Here is a 23,135-nt window from a genome sequence, read left to right as displayed (position 1 = left end):
TCAGCTATGTGATTCCTAACCTGGTCTTTCAGAAAAACTCACCAATTCCCCTTCCCAGATGGGGCAGCCTTGTACAATTTGACTCTTACCTACAGAGTGCATGAAATTGCCCCATGGCCTGCTTTTCAGCTCTAGGACTCCTGGTGTTTGGGCAAAACACTTTTCTTGTTTTGGGAACAACCCTGGCTTCCACCAGCTTGGTTTCAGGCAAGCCCCCCCCCCCCCACCTCTAGTTGTGACTATGCAAGTGTCTCAGCTGCAAATCACAGCCCTAATATGGAACCAAGAAGTTCCTTATGTAACAAGCTCTCGGGGCTCCCAGCATCCACCAAGAGATGATTTCCTGACTTAAGAGTAACCAGACTCTTGTACTTCGGTCATCCTCCCTACCTCCCACAAACACGGCAAGCCATCCTAGCTTGCCTGCCAATAATAGACTTCTATGCTTGTTCCATCTGCCATGTGACTGACTCCACAGCTATTCCCAACTAAAATAACCCTCTACCTCCCCAGAGAAGCTGTGACTTAATCAAAGGGATGTTACTGAGAGTGACAAGCAGATATTTTAAATGTGCCTGCATGCTCGCCTAATTATATCTGATGAAAGAAGCCCAAAGACCTGCCCTAGGATCCTTTGGCCCCAGTCCAAGATCCATCATTACCCAGTACAGAACCTAACCAGACTTTCCAGACACTAACTAGCCAAGCCAACAGCAGCCATGGCTATGCCACTAACTACTAGCTAAGAAAGAGACACCAAAAAACGTCAATGTTCTGAATAGGGTGGTCCTATTTGTTATGTAACAGTACCAAAACAAAAAGTTAACTGACACAATTTTAAATTATTTCTAAGGCATAAAACTCTGATCAGCAAGGCAATATTAGTTAAATTATCTAATCCTAATCCAATTTGACTTCCTCTACCATTCTGTAGTGCCATAGCTCAAGAGCTATGGATTTAGGACCCCACAAAGTCATACACAGGATCCTCAAAGCCTTAGTTAGGTCCTACCTGCTGGCACTGCGGCAGTCTCATTCCTCACTCAGCTCGAGACTCAAACTTAAAGTCCGAGTCCATGCAAGTAGCTGTGCTTGCAACTCAGAGAAAGCCCCAAAAGCTCAAAGCAGCGAATAGAGACCTTGGGCTCTTGGGAAGGAAACAGGGCCCTATCATACAAGCACAACCCCAAACATGACCAAGAATCTCTCTAGAGGAAAAGAAATCTTGGCTAAGTATAACAATAACAAAAGGAGACAAGACAATTAAATTGTCAGAATGGTCCTTTGAAACTCAAAGTAAGGAAACAGGGTTGACCTCTTGGGCCTTCAGAGAAGAAAGTAGCGTGCTGCTCCCTTCAGACTTCTGACCTTCAAAGCTATAAAAATAAGGTTCTGGAGGGATGGCCCAGCACTTAGGAGCACTTCCTGTTCTTGCAGTTTAGGGGCTCAGTTCCCAACAGTCACATGGTAGTTCTGAACCAACTGTAACTCCAGTTCCATGGTATTTGGTGATCTCTTCTGGGTTCCCCAGGCACTGCACTCATGTGATACACACTCATACACATAGAAAACAAATTGTTTTTAAAAACTAAAGTGAGGTGAGTGCTGCTGTGTTGCTTAGGAGGCTAGTAACTTGGTGGTCCCTGTGATAAACTTTCGTTTTAAGACTAACCAGAAAAATACCTTCAGCCTTACCAACCATAACAAGTACAGATATAGAAAAATACCTTCAGCCTTACCAACCACAACAAGTACAGCTATCCCCATGGACGACTGGATAAAATCAGCCTTGAGGCTGGGAGAAGAAACTCAGGGATGGAGTGACTGACTAGTGAGCACCAGCTTCCAGGTTCCATCGCTAGCACCACAAAAATAAAAATAATTTCTATATTCTCAAACCCAATCCTGGAACTGTAAAATAGGCTATATATACACAAATGGCACAGAAAAGTAAACACTTCATAATTTACTACTAAGTCAGCAAAGGTTATGGCTCTGGAATGTTCTACCTGCTTGGCACCCCCAGACACCAAACGAATGCCACACATACCTTTGGGAAAGTCAGGCTTCCTGAATCTTCACCACATAAAAGGACTTCCTACCATTCCTAACACTCCACCAAAAACCCACCACCACATGAGACAGAGGTCAGCAGAAGCAGCTGACTAAAAATAAGTTTTTGTTTGCATGTGTTCTTGTGCATGTTGGGGTGTGTGTAACTGTGTGCATGTCTGTGTGTGTGTGTGTTCGTGTGTACATATAGAAGCCAGAGGTCCACTCTGTGTATCTTCCTCAATCACACTTCCCACCTTACTTTTTTTTTTTACACAGGATCTCTCACTGCATCAGTAACCCAGGCTGGCTGTCCAGTGAGCCCCAGGGATCCTCCTGCCCCCCACATCCCCAGCACTGGGGTTACAGGTGTGTGCACCCATGCCCAGACTTTTACCTGGGTACTAGGTCCCTGAATTCTGCTCCTCATGCTTGCATAGCAAGCACTGCCCTCTGAGCTGTTTTCTAGTTGACCTCTGTGTGGAGGAAACTGAGAGAAGAGTGGAAGGAGAAAGAGAAAATGGCAGTGCAGGCTCAACTGACAGCCGAACCACTCATGATTCCATGCACAATTCTGTCCACACCCAATGTAATCACAGGAGATGCTGATTATGACTATCCCTATCATCCTTCACCTCACACCCAAGCCTCCTGGCCCCAAGCATCCTTTAACATGGGTAAACAACAAAAATATTAACAGAAGTGCTGGGGAGAGGCCTCACTGCCTAAAGTGCATGCCAAGCAAGCTTGAGGGCCTGAGTTCAGATCCCAGCATCCAAGTAAAAAAATGCTAAGTACAGTGGTACATACCTCCAATCATAGCTTTGGGTATATGGGGATAGGAAGATCCCTGGAGCTTGCTGGCCAGCAAGGCTAGCTCAATCAGTGAACTCCAGGTTCAGTGAGACACCCAATCTCAAAAAACAAGGCGAAGGGCAATTAAGGAAGACACTTGAAGAAATCTCCGGCCACCACATACATGCATACACAAATAAGTAAATTGATGGGATTTTTGTTTTGTTTTACATGTCTCTGTTTTGTTTTATTTTGAGACAGGGTCTCACTATATAGCACTGGCTGTCCTGGAACTCACTTTGTAGATAAAGCTGGTCTTGAAGAGATCAACCTGCTCCTGCCTCCCAAGTGCTGGGATTAAAGGTGTGCACCACTACACCCGGCTATGATTTTCTTTTTTAATTAAGAGCAAAAAGCCATGTGTTAATGGGCATGTATAATAATACATGACTCCATTTTTATAAAACACAAAAACTAGACAAATCCATAGAGACAGAAAGGAGATCTGTGGCTACCAGGGGCTTCAGGGAAGAAAAGATGGGGGTGATGTCATGATGCCACAGGATCTCTTTAGAAGGTGATGAAAATGTTCTAGAATTAGAAATGCTTAGTGGACAGGTCTGTAAATACAATAGGAAAGGTCTCAACCATACATTTTAAAGGATCAAGTTGTGTGCATTCTCAGAAAATGTCATTGTAAAAGCATACAATACAAAGCAGCACACCTAACACAAGCAAGATCCTAGTTCAATTCCTAGTATCCACCCCCATTTCCACCCAGTCCACCCACCCATACCCTCCCATCCCAAGTCTCCCCAGTATTATACCCCACTCCCAGGAAAAAAAAATGCTTAAGCAGCAGCCAGGCAGGACCTGATGCTGTGACAACTATGTACTGCAGGTATTTTTAAACTCCAGCATCCCATAGACAGTCCTCTTACAAAGACTATAGTGTTTAGCTATTTCTTATGAAATCAAACATTGCCTACAAGGAGGAAATAGGCTCAGAAGACTTGGGAAGTTAATGAAACTTACAGGCTCAGGAAAGCTCAGAAAGTTCTAAGATTTTGGTTGGTGAGATGGCTTATCAGGTAAAGGTATTCCCTGGAACTTCATGGTAGAAGGAGAGAACGGATTCCCAAAGTCGTTCTCTGACCTCCACTCTGACACTGTGGCAAGGCAGTACATGGTGAGCAGGTGTGCAGACATACACTAAATAATTTTTTTTTAAGTTGTAAGATTCAAAAGTCCCCTCCCTGAGGTCATACAAACAGTAAGCAATTATGAAATCTCTATGGTAAAGATGATTCAGGGATGCAGCTTTTTTGAGTTGTTACCCACACTGGGGTAGGATTTTTAGTGATTCAGCTGCCTGAGTCACCCCTACTCTTACAAGTAACCTCAATCAACTCACTGGTTCACCAAGGATAGAATCATTTCACTGGTCAGGCATACACTACCTGAAGTGATTACATGCTTAATCATGGAATTGTCCACCACAAGCCCCTCCCTCCTACAGCATCTTCTGAGCTAGTTATGCTAAGAATGGGCTCTGCTCAGTTTCAAGAGGAAAGATGTGGGGCTGAGGTTTGGGGCTCAGGGGCAAAAATTCACCTAGCATTCACAGGTTAGATTCCTAGCACCACCTACAAATGAGAAAGACAGAACCAGGAAGTTGGTGGTCATGTAGACTTGCTTTCTGAAACATGAGCATATCTTTCCCCCAATTAAATAAATCAATGTTACCAAACAATTGGCTATGATCTAAATAATTCTATGATCTCTAGCTTCCCCAAGGTCATCCTGTATAACGCTCCTCAAAAGAGACAGACCAAGGGCTAGAGAGATGGCTCAGTGGTTAAGAGCACTGGTTGCTCTTCCAGAGGATCCCGGTTCAATTCCCAGCACCCACTGTAATTTCAGTTCCAGGAGATCCAAAATCTTCACAGTCATGCCAGCAGGCAAAACACCAATGCATATAAAATAAAGATAAATAAATTATTTTTAAAAAGAGACAGACCGAGGAATTCAAACTGGGTTGACTGGCTTGGGAGTGGCTCTTTGAGGGATGGGGGTGTATAAAGTATGGAACTGATTTAGCTATGAAAGAAAAAACAAGTGATACAGCCCGTTTACCCTTACATCCCAGCAAGCACAGGCATACCCTGCAGTCCTAGGTATAGGTATGGCTACCAGCCTGTCAAACACAGGTAGATGCTCATCCTTTCCTAGCCCTCTATGCAAAGGCCATACCAGCTCCTGGCAGGGACCAATAAGGTAAGCCCCACTTGATGGGGGAGGGAGAGTATCATGGCTGGTGTTTGTAGACTATTAACATCCTACCCCACCCACGCCACAATATCCCCAACAGATTCTTCTTGCTATCAAGAAATGAAACCCAGGAGCCACATTCAACCACAGATACAAAAATGTGGAACCTAGTGACTCAGCTACCAGCAACCTTGTAAGACAAACAACAGTCTAGGAGGGAAGAGAGAAGAGTGCTACCAGAAAGAAGACTTCTTGTCATTATTTATAAAGATTTCCTTGAAGGCGGGAGTCCTGCAACACGTGTGAGCTTCCCTGGGAAGATATTAGAAAGGTAGGCTCAGGCACAACCAGCCCAGAGTCATGGGGGCTATTCCTCAGGAGTGCTAGCAAGCCCTCCAAGGGCCAACTCAACAACCGCCTATACGGTCACACATTTACCTCAGGATCTGAGGCTGTGTGATAGAGGAAGTGCCTAGCAAGCACAAAGGCTCAGGGTGGGGGTGGGGAGAGGAAAGGATTAGTGGTTACCTGAGGGCAGAACAGGCGTATCCAGAGGTAAAGGTGACATTACCAAAAAGTACCAGGAAACTGGACAGTAGGAAGAATACCTGGTATTTGGTTGCCATGCAAAAATTGATTAAATGTATGCTTCATTCCTACTTTATTTCCATTATACCTTAATAAAAAACAAAAACAAAGCAGGTGGAACTAAATAGGTATAACACGATTCCTTCTAGATTGAAAGCATGAGGCTCCGTATTTTCCCAGGACTTTGGAAATCGATAGAAAAAAAATCTACAATGTTACACTCCACCCTGTAGAAGATTAGGTATTCTAGAGGGTGGCAGAAAAAGAGATCCGCACAGCCTGGACTCTTTTTAAAGCAGCATTCATGTATTTACTGTCTTAGAAAAATGAATGGATTTAGAGCTGGGATCACAGCCAATCGGGCAACATACTGAGTTCCAGGCCAGCCTAGGCTACATAGCAAGACTGTATCAAAAACACAAAAAAAGAGAGCTATCTCTGAAAGAGAGCCAACAGCCACATAGAAATTGCAGGCCAGAGTCCTGGGGCAGGAGCAGAGAGATCTGTGCAGGCCAGAGTCCCGGGGCAGGAGCAGAGAGATCTGTGCAGGCCAGAGTCCTGGGGCAGGAGCAGAGAGATCTGTGCAGGCCAGAGTCCTGGGGCAGGAGCAGAGAGATCTGTGCAGGCCAGAGTCCCGGGGCAGGAGCAGATAGAGTTGGAGAGAAAGCTGGAGGCCACACAAACTGCAGGTAGCAAGCTCATCAGATCTTAAGAAAGGCAAGTGTCAGCCAGGCACTTCAGAACAGACCCCAAGAGATGAACGTAATTCCCAGAGGAAAACCTCATGCCTCCAGATGCTCTATCTGCATTGTCCATTCATTGTTTATTTATGAATGAACACTTCCAAGGGGGTGAAAAACCATTTCCCCCTCTGAAGAGAGCTCCTGGTCTTTGTGAATCCTTTGTTTTATAAAAGTCATGCCTACTTGCTGGTCAGTAACAAAGGCTTATGTTTCTTCTATGAGCACAATCAGAGAGACTCTCTAAAGAGGCCAGAGGCTTCAGTCTTTATGAAGGGTTGAAGTACCTCCTTCCAAAGTGCAGCCAAGGAGCTGCAAGAGGGCTCAACCAGCTAAGGCACTTGCTCCAAGGCCTGACAAACCAGAGTTTGATCCCCAGGACCCAGATAAAGGTAGGAGGAGAGAACAGACTCCACAAGATTTTCATATCCCACAAATAAAAATATAGTATTTATTTCTAAAGTGTACCCAGGCTAGTAATGTAGCTCAGTTGGTAGACTGCTGGCCTAGCATACACAAAGCCCTAGGTTCAGTCCCCAGAGTGTGCACATAGAAGGTGAGGCAGCCCATGCCTGTGATCTCAGCACTCAGAGGCTGAGGCATTAGAATTTAAGTTTGAGGCTAGCCTGAGGTAAATAGAGATATTCTACTACCAAAACAGGGGGAAATTTTGGGCAGGATGCCAATTATACTAGCCCTCTTCCTCCTGCCTCATCGATCACACTGCTGGGGAAGGGAGGGGAGACCAGAATTAAGTCCAATATTACAACTCAGAAAGTTCAATCAACAGAGACACTAAAAGGGGCTCTAAAATTCTAGAAAAACAAAACCTATCCAGAGCTTGCTCATGACTGGGCTGGGGAGCCACCTGACAACTGGACATGATTGTACAACCTTCTAATGGTGAGATTTGCATGGCTCATTTAAGATGGTGGCTTTCACAGCATGTCACTTACACCTCAACAATGCTGGTTAGGAAAAGCAACTTCAATTAAAAGGCAGATTTTAGAATTTTATGTCAAGGGTGGAGGGGATGGGGGAAGGCACTCAGTGGGAGAGAGAATGCACAAGGCTCTGGGTTCTGTCTGCAGTGCTGCTAAAGGAAAATAAATAAATGAGAATGAGGTCTATGACAAAGGAAACATCCCTGAAGCCGACATCTCCGGCAACCGAAACTAAAGCAAACACTGAGAGAAAAGGGAAACAAAGGGGGCTGCTGCCCCCTCCACATCCAGGGCCGTCTATTTCAACTCTGGGAGATACACAAGCGCCAGCGGCTACCCAGGGCCCCTGGCGTGCTTGGGGAAATTCCACTCCCATGAACATCTGGGACAGCAGAAACCCACCCACAGAAATACATTTGTCCAAATATAGAACATGGAATGGAAAAGTAAATACAACAGGAAAATGGAGAGCAAGCAAATCATGAACTGAAAACAAGCGAAGGCATCATAGGAACACAAGACTAAGGTAATGGCCTCCTTCTGCTCATTTACTAAAACAGGAATAGAACATAAAGAAAGTTAAGACCCCAAAATGACAAATTTAGCAGGGCATGGTGGTGAACACCTGCAATTTCAGCTTCTCAGGACAAGCTTGAGGCCCTACAGGCCACATATGGTGTCTCCCACCTGCAATCCTACCACTTGAGAGACTGAGACAGAAGGCCAGCCATAAGTTTGGGGGTTAGGAGTTTGGGCTTTGCAGTAAGTTCCTAGTCACACTGGCCTATAGAGTGAGATTGTCTCAAAAGGGGCTGGAGAGATAGCTCAGCAGTTAAGAACACTTGCTGCTGCTCTTCCAGAGGACCCAGAGTCAGTTGCCAGTACCCACATGGCAGTACCCAACCTTCTCTAACACCAACTCAGGCAATCCCATGCCCTCTTCTGATCTCCCCAGGCAAGGGTCACACAAGAAACATGCAGGAAAAACACTCATACAAAAATAACATCTTAGGTTAGCGGTGGAGAAGCATGCCTTTAATCCCAACACTCAGGAAGCAGAAGCTAGCCTGGCCTACAAAGTGAGTTCCAGGACAACCAAGGCTACACACAATGTCTCAAAAAATAATAAATAAATTAATTAACTCACTCTGTAGACTAGGCTGGCCAGGAACTCAGACATCTTCCTGCCTCTGCCTCCCAGGTGCTGTGATTAAAGGTGTGCACCATCATGCCTGCCTGCTGAAAAAATAATTTTTTAAAGGGGGGGGGGCTGGAAAACCCTGGCTATAATTTAGTTTGCAGGGTACTTGCCTCATATGTACAATTTTGTTCTTTAATTTGTTCTTCAGTACCACATAAGGTTGGAATGGTATTTGGGAGGTAGAAGGAACAGCAATTCAGAGTCATCTTCTGCTATAGTCTTTAATGGGGCATGTGGAGGGGGGATGGGGAGAATAGTTCAGTGATAGATCATGTGCCTAGCTCTCATAGGGTCTCTGACAGAAAGAGCTGGCAAATTACCCCATTGCTGTGGGATGTTCTGTATGCTGTGAATGTGTTGCTCTGATTGGTTGATAAATAAAACACTGATTAGCCAGTAGCCAAGCAGGCAGTATAGGTGGGGCAAGCAGACAAGGAGAATGCTGGGAAGAGGAAGGGCTGAGTCAGGAGTCCAGCCAGACACAGAGGAAGCAAGATGTGAAGGCAGAACTGAGAAAGGGTAAGGCTAAATATAGATAAGAATTATGGGTTAATTTAAGTGCAAGAGCTAGTCAGTAATAAGCCTGAGCTAATGGCTGAGCAGTTATAATTAATATTAAGCCTCTGTGTGATTATTTTATAAAAGGCTGTGGGACTGTGGGTAAGAGATTTGTCCTGGAAAAACTTCCAACTGTACCCCATGCCTTTGATACTTAAGGAATTGTACCCCTGCCCCAACTAAAATTAAAACAGTCTCATTTCAACTAATTTCCTGAAAATAGATCTAGGATATTTAAAACATTAAAAAAATATATCCAGAAGGCAGCTAACTGGGATGTTTGGAATGTAGTTCAGTGGCACAGTGTTTGCCTAGCATGTACCAGACCCTGGGCTCAATAAGAAAAGGAAGGTAAGATGGGAGTAAGAAAAGAGAAAGGGAGGAGGAATAAAAAGAACAGAAGAGGGAAAGAGAAGGGAGGATGGAGAGAAAGCAGCTAAAGCTAGGAGGCCCTGTAGTGACACAGAAAATGCTAATCTTGCTCTATATTTGGTTTGAACACACTAATGTAATTAACTTGGACTATATAATTTTGCTAACTTCAGATCTTTATAATTATAAAGCCTCACATACAATTATTTGAACGAAAATTGATTTGGTTTTTATTTCCATGGAAAAACCATGACAGCTCTTTTTAATAGCGCCACCTTCTAAGAAGAAGCCATTGCATGCCTTAAGTGTATTCTGTCAACAGTCCTTCCACAGTGTAAGCAGCCCATGCACTTCTGTGATCTCTCTGCCAGGTTCCAGGACTCAAGAGCATTTATGGTCCAATGGCTTTTACCCTTGCCTTAACCAGTCCCCTCCAACTCCCAAGAAATACCTGCACATAGTGAGCATATTCTTTCTGCACATAAGAAATACAAATCAGTAGGTTTCAGAAGACAGAGCCCATTTAGGACCATCCTCTCAGACAGATTTCTGAATAATATTATAATCATGCAATTGGCTGGCTAGTCATCAAATGGACACTCGAGTGCTGTCATTCAACAAAAACACAAGAGGTTGCTGGCTCAGAGCTGAAGCAGTGTCACAGGATCTTGCTGACATGCTTCCAACATTAAAATGAGACCTGCTTGGGCACCAGACAAGGCCTCATTCAGAAGTTGGGCAGTGGTGAGTAGACAAAAAGTATTAGGCCAAAGATATTCTCCACCTGTTTTACCTTCACTACTCTGTGTGTGTGTGTGTGTGTGTGTGTGTGTGTGTGTGTGTGTGAGAGAGAGAGAGAGAGAGAGAGAGTATATGTGTTTCATAATTATAATACACATCCTCTCCTACTGATGTTAACCATACAGTGCCTATTTTAATCATGGGAAATACAACAGTCCAAGTCAGAGATAAAAATAACTATCTATTCATCCCAACCCCAGCATTTAGTCAACATAAAATATTGATCTTTAACAAATCTGAAAGAAAAAAGTGGTCATGCCCCCCCCCCCAAATTGCATCTAGCTTCATAATTAAAATCTTCACACTTAGCCCTGAGGAGATGATGTGGTTGTAATGCACATATTACACAGACATGGGGACCTGACTGAGTTCCTTCCCCAGATCCCATATAAAAGCCAGCTGAGCTGTAGTAATTTATAATTCCAGTGCTGGGTACATGGAGACAGGCAGAGCCCAGGAGCTCACCGGACTGACAGCAAATGGGCAAGCTCCAGGTTCTGTAAGAGACTGTCTCAAAATGCAAGGTGAGGAAGACATCCGATACTGACCTTTGGCCTCCACACAGATATGCAAACATATTAACTTGCATGCCTGTGTGCACACATATACACAAACAAATATGCACTGCTGGGCACACAGGTTCAAGTGACCCCACACACTTGGCAGGCCACCTGTGGTGGTTTGAATGAGAATAGCCCCCATTAGCTCATATATTTGAATACTTGGTCCCTGTCTGGTAGAACTGTTTGGGAAGGATTAGGAGGTGTGGCCTTGGTTGAAAGAAGTGTGTCATTAGAAGCAGGTTTTGAGGTTTCAAAAGCCCACATAATTCCCAGTTAGTTTGCTCTGACTCATGGTTGGTGACTCAACATCTAAGCTCTCAGCTACTGCTCCAGCACCATGCCTGCCTGCCTCCTGTCATGCTCCCCAAAATGGTGGTCACGGACTCCAACCCTCTGAAACTATTAAGCCACCAAATTAAATGCTTTCTTTTGTAAGTTGCCTTGGGCATGATGTTTTGTCATGACAATAGAAACTTAACCAAGACCACCCAATACAAGACCTAAATTGCCAAACTGCCAGGATGAAGAGTCTCCTAGAAAACACATCAGCTGCCACGAGAACATGGAAAACAAAAGTATAGCCCAAAGTAAAACATAAGTGAGCAGTGTAAGAATTTGCTTTTTTTTCTTAAAGCCTGACATAGCAGTGCACACTCAGCCTCCAACACTTGGGAGGCTGAGGCAGGAGGATCAGGAGTTCAAGGCCAACTTCAGCAGCATCTCAGATGTGAGACCAACCTAAGCAACATGAGATACTGTCTCAATAACAAAAATAAAAACAGTAACAAAAATAAAAACAAGAATTCATTTCATTTTTTCCAAAATTAAAACATAAAACGAGTTCTGTAGTTTTACCATGGTTTAGTTTCACATGATTGATCTATGAGGAAGACTTCAAGAGCTTTGCATGCTTAAGTGCCCTATGCTTGAAGCTAACAGCCTGGACCCCACTTCTGAGCCACTGTAGATGTTAAATGATATTAAATACCTGTCAGCAGTTCTATACAGAAAGATTGCAATGTTTTTTTTAAAAGATTTTTTTTAAAAAGTATTAATTGTACTATTTAATGTGAATGAGTATTTTGCCTGCATGTATGTATGTGCTCCATGTGCATGCCTGGTACCCAAAGAGATCAGAAGAGTGTGACAGATCTCATGGTACTGGAGTTACAGAGGGTATATTGAAGTGTTTGTGGGGAAAAAGGCAAGGGAGAAATACTGTAATTATATTATAATCTCAAAAATAATAATAATAACAACAATAACAACAGCAACTTGAAGGCAGAGCTGATGCACAGGCCATGCAGGGGTGCCATTAACTGGCTTACCCACCATGGCTTGCACAGCTTGTTTTCTTATACAGCCCTGGACCACCTGCTCAGGGATGGCACCTCCCACAGCGGGCTGCGCCCTCCCACATCAATCATTAATAAAGAAAATGTCCCACAGACTTACCCACAGGCCAATCAGGTGCAGATATTTTCTCAGTTGAGGTTCTCTCTTCTTAGATGACCCTGGCTTGTGTCAAGTTTAAAAAAAAATTGACCAGCACAGTCCCCAAACCTCTGGTTCAATTCACTATGCCACCAGCTATACAGATGCAGACAGAAGCAGCATCTAGAGCAGCAACCAGCCAAAGCTTGAGACATTCACTCCCTTGCCTATACCCCTTCCAGGTTTCTTAGCCTACCTGTGTGGCAATGAAATTCCAGGCTGGCCAGTGTTTCCGCTGGTTCCTTCCTGGGTCTGCATAAACAAGAGACAGGGCTATCTGGGGATTTTCCTCATCACAAATAACAAGAAGCTGACCTCAAGCTAGACCTAACCATCTTTGACATCTAAAAAACACAAAGCAGAAAACAGAGAGAGTTTTGTGTATTCCTGGGGATCTGAGTGCTTGGAAGGCAGAGTTTATATGGCAGCCTCTTTCCCATAGCTAGAAGCCTGAAATTCAAGCATTTTTCAAGAACCATCTCTCCTCTCTTCCCTTTTTCCTGTGAGCATCTGAGACTCTTCTTGCAGCTGTCAGCAACTATGGTCATTTATTTCCTAACATACCCTGCCCCCCAAACACTGATATGCCAGCTGTGTAATACAAGGCTGCAATCCCAGCCCTCTAGAGGCTGAAGGGAGAGACTCAAGAGTTGGAGGCAGAGCTGGAGAAAAGGCTCAGTGCTTAACACCACATACTGCTCTCCCAAAAGATCTGAAATCAGTTCTCTTCCAGGGATCATAAGGATGAGGACCCATGCCTATCTCCATCAGGATATTTGGGTTGCCCCGAGGTGACTCTCTTCTGTAGGTGAAAAAAACGAGTCCCTCAGAGGGAGGTCAAGCTCAAAATAAGCCATCGAGGGAAGCTTGATTCAAAAAAAAAAGCCATCTATACTGAGCCCACAGTTCAGGTTTTGTCTTCATTTCCTGCTGGGCATAAAGGTATTTCAAATTAATCCTGGGGTTCCCCCCTCCAAGCTCCACCTTCCTGATCAACATTTCCCTAGTCTGTACTGTGACCTACATACAGTGATCCCTTGGCACTGCACAGATCATCATAGTTTCTGGGCTGAGTGAGACAAGACTCTTGGCCCCCGTCAGGTTTTCTAACACCTAGGACTCATCCTTTTCTCTTTTTAAAAAAAGTCATATGTACACTACATTCAATAAACTGTTAATCTTTCACTACCAAATACGTTTAAAAACTAGCTCCAATGAGGAAGCAAGATTAAAATCATTTTGTAAACATTTATCCTTTCTTAATGTTGGAAAGATAAACTTTTTTTCTTTTTCCATGACTATTTTTAGTGTGAAGGAAGGAACTGGCCTTTGGAGACGAGACTGGAGGCAAGATTTTCCTCTCAGGGCTCGCCCTCCGTTACCCTTCCCTCCTTTCCATCTTTTCTCTGTGGCTCACATGAGCCTCACGAGCCAGACAGGCAGAAACATAACCCAAAGAAGCAAAATAAAAAGATGGGTGTGGGAAGGCATAGAAAGACAGAAGTCCACGTCATAAAGGCCAGCAAGGTGCTGAGTCAGCAAAGAAGCTTGCCGTCTTCAAGGGGAAAATAGGGAGGCCAGGTTTGGTGGGACACGCCTTTAATACCAGCACTCATGAAGCAGAGCCAGATGGAGCTCTTGCTAGTTCCAGGCCAGCCTAGTCTACATAGTGAGACCCTGTCTCAAAATCCACACACAATCAAAAACATCAACCATGGAGGCACTACCTCCCCGCCTGACAGGTGCTGAACCAGCAGGTGAGTGAGGCCCTTGTGAGAGAATGATGTAGGAAGACATCAAGTTCAAAGCCAGCCTGAGCTATACAGTAAAAACTCTATCTCAAAATAAAACAAGTAGAGGATGGGGATATGGTTCTGTCAGTAAAGTGCTTGCCACAGAAGCACAAAGACCTGTTAGGATCCCCACCATCCATATGAAAAAGCCAGGAACAGCACCAGTGGACATCTCAAATCCCAGCACTGGAGGACTGGAGAGACCAGAAATGGAGCAGGGTTGAGAAAGACACCTGACATCAACCTTTGGTGTGCGTGTGCATGCGAGCACACGTGCGCACACACAAACACGTGTGCATACACATCTGTGTGTCCAACTGCACACACATGAACACATACATACATCACACACAAAATATGAATTAAGCCAAGCATGGAACTTGTTATCCCAGCATTACGGAAACAAAGGCAGGCAAGCCTGGTCTACAGAACCAGCCAGAACTATGTATTGAGACCCCCTGGCTCAAAGAACAGAAAGGAAAAGGAAGGGGGAGAGAAGGAATGAATGAATTCAAATTAATAAAATTAAAATCAAAATATAAAAATAGTACATGAGGCTGGGCGGTGGTGGCGCATGCCTTTAATCCCAGCACTTGGGAGGCAGAGGCAGGCGGCTCTCTGTGAGTTCGAGGCCAGCCTGGTCTACAATGTGAGTTCCAGGAAAAAGGTGCAAAGCTACACAGGGAAACCCTGTCTCGAGAAAAAAAAAATAGTACATGAGAACAGATGCAAAAAGATGTCTCCAGTAAACACATAGTTGGGTTTCCCCCTTCCCTCGTCCTCCCTTACAAATGATATCTCTAACACATGCACAGAACTATGCAAAGAATATATCAACTAACTAATACAAATACCTTGAGTCAAGGGCCAATGTTCAGGAAACACTAACAGCTATGTTTTCATTTGTTAGAGGATCTGACTGCTGTGACCAGCATCTTGTGGAAACACTCCCTCTGTGGGGTCTTTTAATCTGGAAGACTCTGACCTCCTGAATTAAAACTCAATATTTAGGAAATCAGCTTCAAGAAAGGGCTGGAAGGAGCCCAAGGTACCCAGCGCTTACAAGAGATTGAAAACATCAGACACAGACCAGGTATGGTGACACAGGCCCATCATGCCACCTACTCAGGACGATCAGCCACCATTCAAAGCTAGCCTAGGCAGTTGGTAAGGTCTTATCTCAAAATAAAAAGTAAAAATGACCAGGTAGTGGTGGCACACGCCTTTAATCCCAGCACTCGGGAGGCAGAGGCAGGCAGATCTCTGTGAGTTCGAGGCCAGCCTGGTCTCCAGAGTGAGATCCAGGACTGTTACACAGAGAAACCCTGTCTCAGTGGGAGGGAAAAATGCTGTGCAGTCTTCATACAGGGGGAGGGGCTTGGACCTGCCTCTACTGAATGTACCAGGCTTTGCGGACTCCCCATGGGAAGCTTTACTTTCTTGTAGGAGGGAATGAGGGGTGGGTTGGGGAGGAAGGCTAGGGGGCAGGAGGAGGGGAGAGAGGGGAATCTGCGGTTGGTATGTAAAATGAACTAAAAATTCTTAATAAACATTTTTTAAAAAGCTGTTCAGAGGTGAACACTAGACCATCAGCCTAGCCTCACTGGGGAGCTCCTAGCCAATGAAAGACCTTGTCTCAAAATACAAGGTGGGGGCCAGGCATGCTGGCACATGACTTGAATGTAATCGAAGCACTTGAGAGACGGAAGCAGCCCATCTCTTGAGTTCAAGGCCAGCCTGGTCTACAAAGCAAGTCCCAGGCTCATCAGAATTACCTGATGAGACCCTGTCTCAAAAGGAAAAAAGGCAGGAAAGGAGAAAAGCTACACAGAGTAAAACCTGTCTCAAATTAAAAAAAAAAAAAAAAAAAGGAAAGGGGAGGGCTGGGAAGAAGGCCCAGTGGGTAAAGTACTTGCACACAAGCATGAGGACACAAGTTCAGATCCTTAGCATCCATTTAAAACTGCAGGTATTGTGGTATATGCTTATAATCCAAGAGCTGTGAAGTAGAGACTAGGAAGACCCCTGGCACTCACTGGTCAAGTGGTGTATAAACTGGTGAGCTCCAGGTCCAATAAGAGGCCCTGTTTGAAAAATAAATTATGTTGAATGTCAACCTCTGGCCTCCACATGCTCACACATCTGAACACACATGCAGATACACACAAAAAAATTAAAATCAAGATGGACAATACCTAAGGAACAACAACAGAGGTTGTCCAGTGACATGAATATGTACATACATGAATATGCACAAACACAAGATGGTTTGAATAAGTCTACCTATGAATTATTTCAAAATCACAAGACCTCCCTACAAAAATTACACTCAAATTCCTGCTCTTTTTTATGAAAACTTCACTAAGTAATACCAGAACAGCCTTGGGCAATATTTTGCTCATTTAACTCTGTCCAGTAAGACATGTTACTGGTTGAGTCTCATGTGCTGTTCAATCCATAAAATGGACTCCGATAGACCAGAACTGTTTTCGGCTAATTCAAGTCTAAGAAGACACACACACACACACACACACACACACACACACACACACACACGACTCAGTGGCAAAGATATAGAAGAAAATAATACCTGTACCACAGTCTGCCTTCCAATATGTTGAAAAAAAAAATGAATACTGATTGGCAGATCTCTACCAACATTTAGTTGAGATCTGAGGGAACAGAAAAAGGGAATGGAATTTATAGATTTCTTGTCTCAAGTGAGAAAACCTACATTAGATAGATAAGAAGGCAGAGGAAGACCAATTTTAAGAGCTGAGCCTTGGGACTCACACGCCCTTCCCTCCCCTACGTATGAGTGCATTACTCACCCATTAAGAGTCAGTTTCCAGGGCTGGAGAGATGCTCAGTGGTTAAGAGCACTGACTGCTCTTCCAGAAGACCTGGGTTCAATTCCCAGCATCCACATGGCAGCTTACAATTGTCTGTAACTCCAGTACTAAGGGATCCAACACCCTCACACAGACATACGTGTAAGCAAAACACCAATGCACATAAAATAAAAATAAACAAATCATTTTTTTTTTAAAGTCAGTTTCCAGCCAGGCGGTGGTGGTATATGCCTTTAATCAAAGTACTTGGGAAGCAGATGGATCTCTATGAGTTCGAGGCCAGCTTGGTCTACAAAATAAGTTCTAGGACTGCCAGGGCTACAAAGGAGAATTGCAAAAAAAGTCAAGTTTCCTTGGCTGGAAAATGGAAACAGTAAAATATAATCCATAGCAGGAAGTTCTATAAAGTCCTCATCACAAGGTGGGTAATGTGGCTTATCCAGTAAGGGGTTTGGTGCCAAATCTGACAACCCAGTACCCACATGATGGAAAAAGAGAACTGACTCCTTCTACAAGTTGTCCTGACAACTTACACACACACAAAATGAAAATGTAATTTTAAAAAATGAAATCTTCAGCCAGACGGTGGTGGTGCATGCCTTTAATCCCAGCACTTGGGAGGCAGAGGCAGGTGGATCTCTGTGAGTTCGAGGCCAGCCTGGTCTACCAAGTGAGTTCTAGGAAAAGCGCAAAGCTACACAGAGAAACCCTGTCTCAAAAAAAAAAAAAACAAACAAAAAAATGAAATCTTCATTGCAGGGAAAATATGGTAAAGTGAATTCTATTTCCTTATTCACACACCAAAATGTACAGTTTTTTGTTTTCTTTCTAGAGGCAAGGAGATTGAATCAAAGGCCTCAGGCATTCAAGCTAAAACATGCACTCTGCAACCATGCTGTGCCCCTACTAACCTTTTTCTACCTCTTCAGTGTTAAGATTACACCCACAGCTGGGGATTGAACACCAGACCTCTTGATTGCTAGGCAAGCACCCTAGCAACTGATCTATATCCTTAGCCCCTCCTTTTGATTTTTGTGTATGTATAAAATGATGCTCAGAAAAATTACAGGAGTTCATGGTCCAGCAACTGGTCAATTGGGGGGAGGGGAGCTCTTTCACAGTTCAGGCCAAGTGGGAATAAAGCATTGTCATGTTTCCAATCATTACTCGGAATGAACAGAGCAACTCAGTTACTGTAAGCAACAACTTTCTCAGCTATGGGGGTCAATATCCTCCCAAGAACCTAGCAAGGTAGATTCACCATGTGACCACAAAGATAAAAACACAGACTCTCTGATATATATAAATGGTGGGGCCAGGCAGTGGTGGCGCGCAGGCCTTTAATCCCAGCACTCGGGAGGCAAAGCCAGGCGGATCTCTGTGAGTTCGAGGCCAGCCTGGTCTCCAGAAAGCAAGTCCCAGGAAAGGTGCAAAGCTACACAGAGAAACTCTGTCTCGAAAAACAAAACAAAAACCAAAAAACAAAAAAGAAAAATGGTGTTCAAGGAGATGGCTCAGTCAGTACAGTGAGGACCTGAGTTTAATCCCTGGAGACCTATGTAAAAATGTGGGTGCTGCATGCAGCCTGTGTCTATAATCCCAATACTGAGGAGGATCCTTAGCGCTTGCTGGTCAGCTACTCTAGCCAAATTAGTGAGCTCTGGGCTCTGTGAGAAACTCTGCCTGAAAAATAAGGTGGATAGCTACCAACTAAGACAGCCTATTATCAACCTCTGAATGACACCATGCATACACAGTGCAACCAGAAACACAAGTGCACAAACATACACACAAGGACACACACACACACACACAAACACGCTTCAGGACCATTTACAATTCCACAGTCCTACACCACACTATAGGTATCCCTATACTGCCTACTAAAGCACACAAACTTAAGACACTGAGATTTATATGTAAAACTTGAAGGTGTTTATATTTCTCTGGATTGATCCAACTGTCTTAGTTACTTTTCTATTGCTTTGAAGCGACACCAGGACCACGGCAACTTGTAGAAGGAAGAACTCATTGGGACTTCCAGTTTCAGAGGGTTCATTAGTCCATGACCATCCATCATGGCAGGGAGCATGGCAACAGGCAAGCATGGCACCGGAGCAGCAGCCGAGAGCTCACAGCTGATCCACAAGCACAGGCAGAGAGAGCTAACTGGGAATGTTGTGGGCCTTTGAATCCTCAAAGCCCACCTTCAACAACAGACATACCACAACAAGGCCACACTTTCTAAATCTTCCTACACACATTTCCACTAACTGAGAAACAAGCATTCAAATATAAGAGCCTGGATCAAAGACAATTGTCAGCACCCCAAGGATCCTGGTGGCCCACCCTTACTGGATAGCAATCAGCCTCCATTTCCAAAGCTTTGGTGTGACTCTGGGCCTAGCAGAGCACCCAGCATTTACCCAACAGCAAAACTGAGGTAATTTTTAAATCAATATTTGTCCAATACCATAAAAGGGGTAAAATGCCTTCCTTTTTCTTTTAGTAGTACTGCCAAAATGGATTCCTTTGACTCGACTAAGGTAGATGGGAGCCTTACACCCCAAATCGCCCCTGCCAGTCCCACAGGTGTGTGTGTGTGTGTGTGTGTGTGTGTGTGTGTGTGTGTGTGAGTGAGAGAGAGAGAGAGAGAGAGAGAGAGAGAGAGAGATATTAAAGGCTTGAAAAGCTTTAGGGGGTCATTTTAATAAGTGGATCAACTGAACTTCAACTTTCATCGTTGTACTAATTACCCAGGTGGGTGGTTCCATGAAATGTGCAGCACACTTACTTGGACACGAAATCCCTTTAAAAATAAAAGCGCCATTTACACTCAACACTTTCATTTCTTCTGTGTGTCTTCTAGAAATGACTAATGGTAAATTTCATAGAGCCATCAAGACCTATTTGCTACCTTAAACTGATGCCTGGGGGACAAGGTACTCACTCCTCCTCCTATAGTCCTGTGTCCTCTTTCAAGCTAAACCAGGGACTAGCTCAGAGCAAAACACAAGTCAGATCAAGGCGCACACACCAAAGCAGAACAGAAACAAACACTTGCACTAGCAGTGAGGCTTAGGTTTTGGTTGGGGGGAGGGGGGCGTTGAGTCGAGCTGTTTTAGGTTTTGCTCCACAACATTTGGTTGGAGCTGACCCTAACTGCGGAATTTACAGTGCGGAGGGCTCTGAGAATGCCAGCCACTGCAGGAAATAAATAAATAAATAAATATCCCCAAAAACCAAAAACAAACAAACAAACAAAAAAAAAAAAACCCCAAGCCCCGAGCTCCTGATTGCGCACTGGTCACGCACGTGAAGCCCAGGCCCCATCCAGCACCGCAGGCCTCCAGCCTCCTAAAGTTGTCACAAAACCCAGAGATCACCAATGTTCAAAGGTGCACCCCTCCCACATAAACTCCAGCTCCCAGCATCCGTCTCCGCGTAAGGGAAATTCCTAAGACAGGGATGTGGGTGAGGGCAGATCTGGAGAACCCCTCCCCAGCCCCAAAGCAACAGGTTTACACCCTCCCCAGGCCGCGCTGGGCGGTAGCTCACCCTCACCTAGCCGAGGGAGCCGCCCTCCATCGGTGTCAATCCCCCCCACAAGCCTGGTTCCCGAGACCAGGCCTGGGAGTGGGTGTGGGGAGGGGGCTCCGGGACTTCCTTGACAGTTTGTGCCTCGGAAACTGAGCACAGGCGGGCCAGCCTCTCTCCCCCGCGCGCCGCCGCGCGTCCACGGGGTTCCGGGAGCGCCTGCCCGCGCCTCGAGGATGAATGGGGCTCCCCTCCCCCACAAGGGGATCCCGCGCGGCCCCCAAGTCCCAAAGCGACCCAGGTCAGCCTAGCCAGCCCCCTCTGGAGCGGCAGACAAAGAGATGCAGGGACTAAACGGCAGTGCTTCCCTAAACTTGCCTGTCCCCCTCCCCAAAACAAAGGCGCACCCAGGCCTTTTCCCGCCCCCCGCGCGCGCGGCCACTTTGGGGAGCGGCCGCCCCGGAGGTATTGTTCAGCATGCAGGGAGCGCGCCCGCCCTGGGGGTGGGGGGGACACACGGGAACTTGCCCTTCCTGGAGCTCCAGGGTCCAACCTCCGCGACTAGGGTCACCGCCAAGCCCCTCGGCCCGAGAAGTTTGCGCCCCTGCCCGGCATGCACTCACCTCGCCGCGAGCCGTGCAACTTGTGGCCGCGCTCTGTGCCTACTGGCGGGTCCACCGTCACCTAGCCCGGGCCGCGCGGAGGCCGACGAGGGCCAGGCGCCCCGGAGCAGCCGCGCGCCGCCCCCGGCCCGCCACCGAGTCCCCGAGAAGAGCGGGCGCTGGAAAGTTTCGGTGGCGAATGGCGGCCGGAGGGCGCTGCAGCGGCGGCGGGGCGGGGGCGCTGGCGGCTTGTCGCTCCCGAGCGTCGAGACTGGGGGGGCTGGGCTGGGAGCGGCGGCGGCGGGAGAGGGCGGGACGGCGGGAGGGACCGACACGGCCAGTGACCTCCGCTGGGAGCGGACGCGAGCGCGCCTACCGTGGTGGAGAGATGTGCCAAGAGGGTCGCCAGCAAGCCGCCCTCCCCAGACACCTGGAGGAGGCACTCCACGGCTCTACCCTCCCCCACAGCGTCCCCGCCAGCCCCTCCCCCAGCGCCTTGGGGGGGCCCCCCGCGTCCCCACGCGGCAGTCCCTCCCCCACTACGGGCTAGGACGCCAGGCCCGCCCTCACCCAGACCAAGTCCAGACCCAGCCCCCCGGGGGCAGGGAAGAGACTTACATCCCTGCACAGTTCTTCACCCTAAAGTCTCCCCACCCCCACTTCACCCCGCCCCACGCCCAAGGTGGAGGAGGGAAGCCCAAGCGTTGCCCTCTGGGCCCCAACCCAGTCCCTAGCTCCTTTTCTACAGGCTCCCGGAGGAATGAGGGGAACAGGGCCCCCACAAGCATACCCAATCCCAAACCCTGGCACTCCAAGGTGGCTTTGAGGGGGATGGGAACAAGGGCCACCCTGCAGGTTGGGGGAGGGAATGGTAACCCAAGCCACTGAAAGTGTTACCATCCCCCACCTCAAAGATGAAGCCGCCCAGCTGGCCTAGGAGGTCCTCGTGCAACCCGTCTCCAAGGAACATCTCCTTCAAAATTAACGATTTAAAGCACCCCCCAGTTGCCTTTACGCCCACCCACACACACACACAAAAAAAATGAGGACTCGGGCGCAGCCATGACCTTTGCAAAACACCTCCCAGCCAAGAATCAGAAATGCATAGGGGAGAAGCTTCAATACAAGACGAGGACACAAACTGGGGAGGAGTATGTTAGGGTACTGGGGTCCTCAGATCTGCAAATCCCCACCCCCAGGCCTGAAACCGCAGGCGCTGGCAAAGTGTTTGCTGTTGCCATGGCTGGTAAGGCCCAGCCCTGGCGCTTCTTCCTCCCTTCCAAGTTGGTGACGATTCCCCCCAACTCCCGGCTTTAATTCAATTAAATAAATATCCGGCCCTCCTCCTCAGCACCTTTGGTGTCTGCCTTGTTGAGTATTTTTAAAATCAATTTGCCCCTCCCTTAGGCTTCTAATGAGCTTGGTGCTAAGAGCCCAGTAACACTCAGCAATTTAAACTCTAACCTCACTTGCTCCTTCCTTGAACACTAGGCGTTTGTTGCTCTGGTGGTTAGGGGGAGGGGGGAGAACCCGGGGCGAGTTTTTAAGGGGCCGGTTCTCCATCAAACAGGCGGACCTCGAAATTACCTTGCAAAATATTGCTGCGAAACGTCAAAGATGTCAAACGACTGTTGGTACACCGTTATTAGAGCGCATCAATAAAAAATACACACTTACACAGTCTCCATAATTGTGAATCAGCAGAACACTGGCTTATTAGCTATCGGCTGCCATTCAAGTCCCCCCACCCCAAAGGATTTGGTGGGGCTCCCTTGAGCTTGCCCTTCGTAGCTCCCGGGCTCCTGAGCTCGAGCAGACTGATGCTGAGGTATTACGAAGGGTGCAATCGAAAACCCAAGCCCGCTCATGATGCAACCCTAGCCCGGTTTACACGTGCTTCCCTTCCCCCACTGCATGCTGGTGGTAGCGCTGCGTTTTTTCCGCCTGTAGGGTCACATTGTGGTTGATTGAT

General features: G+C 46.4%; 1 protein-coding gene across 10 annotated transcripts in view; it reads right to left on the bottom strand.

Moving 5' to 3' along the window:
- The window catches only part of LOC118573676 (F-box-like/WD repeat-containing protein TBL1X), a 158,938-nt gene extending 135,896 nt beyond the window's left edge, over positions 1 to 23,042 (bottom strand). For 7 of the 10 annotated variants that reach the window (XM_036173975.1, XM_036173962.1, XM_036173973.1 and 4 more), the window contains exon 1: positions 21,185 to 21,602. The gene's annotated coding sequence lies outside the window, so the exon portion shown is untranslated. Of the gene's footprint in view, positions 1 to 12,575; positions 12,632 to 20,588; positions 20,756 to 21,184; positions 21,603 to 22,840 lie in introns of those variants that run through there. The other 3 variants (XM_036173970.1, XM_036173967.1, XM_036173969.1) reach the window with 3 other exon arrangements.
- Between the last annotated feature and the right edge of the window lie 93 nt (positions 23,043 to 23,135).

The sequence above is a fragment of the Onychomys torridus genome, chromosome X (genome assembly GCF_903995425.1).
Source record: "Onychomys torridus chromosome X, mOncTor1.1, whole genome shotgun sequence".
Lineage (NCBI taxonomy): Eukaryota > Metazoa > Chordata > Mammalia > Rodentia > Cricetidae > Onychomys > Onychomys torridus.
Note: the sequence above shows the minus strand (reverse complement) of the source record. Positions and strands in the feature narration are given on the sequence as shown.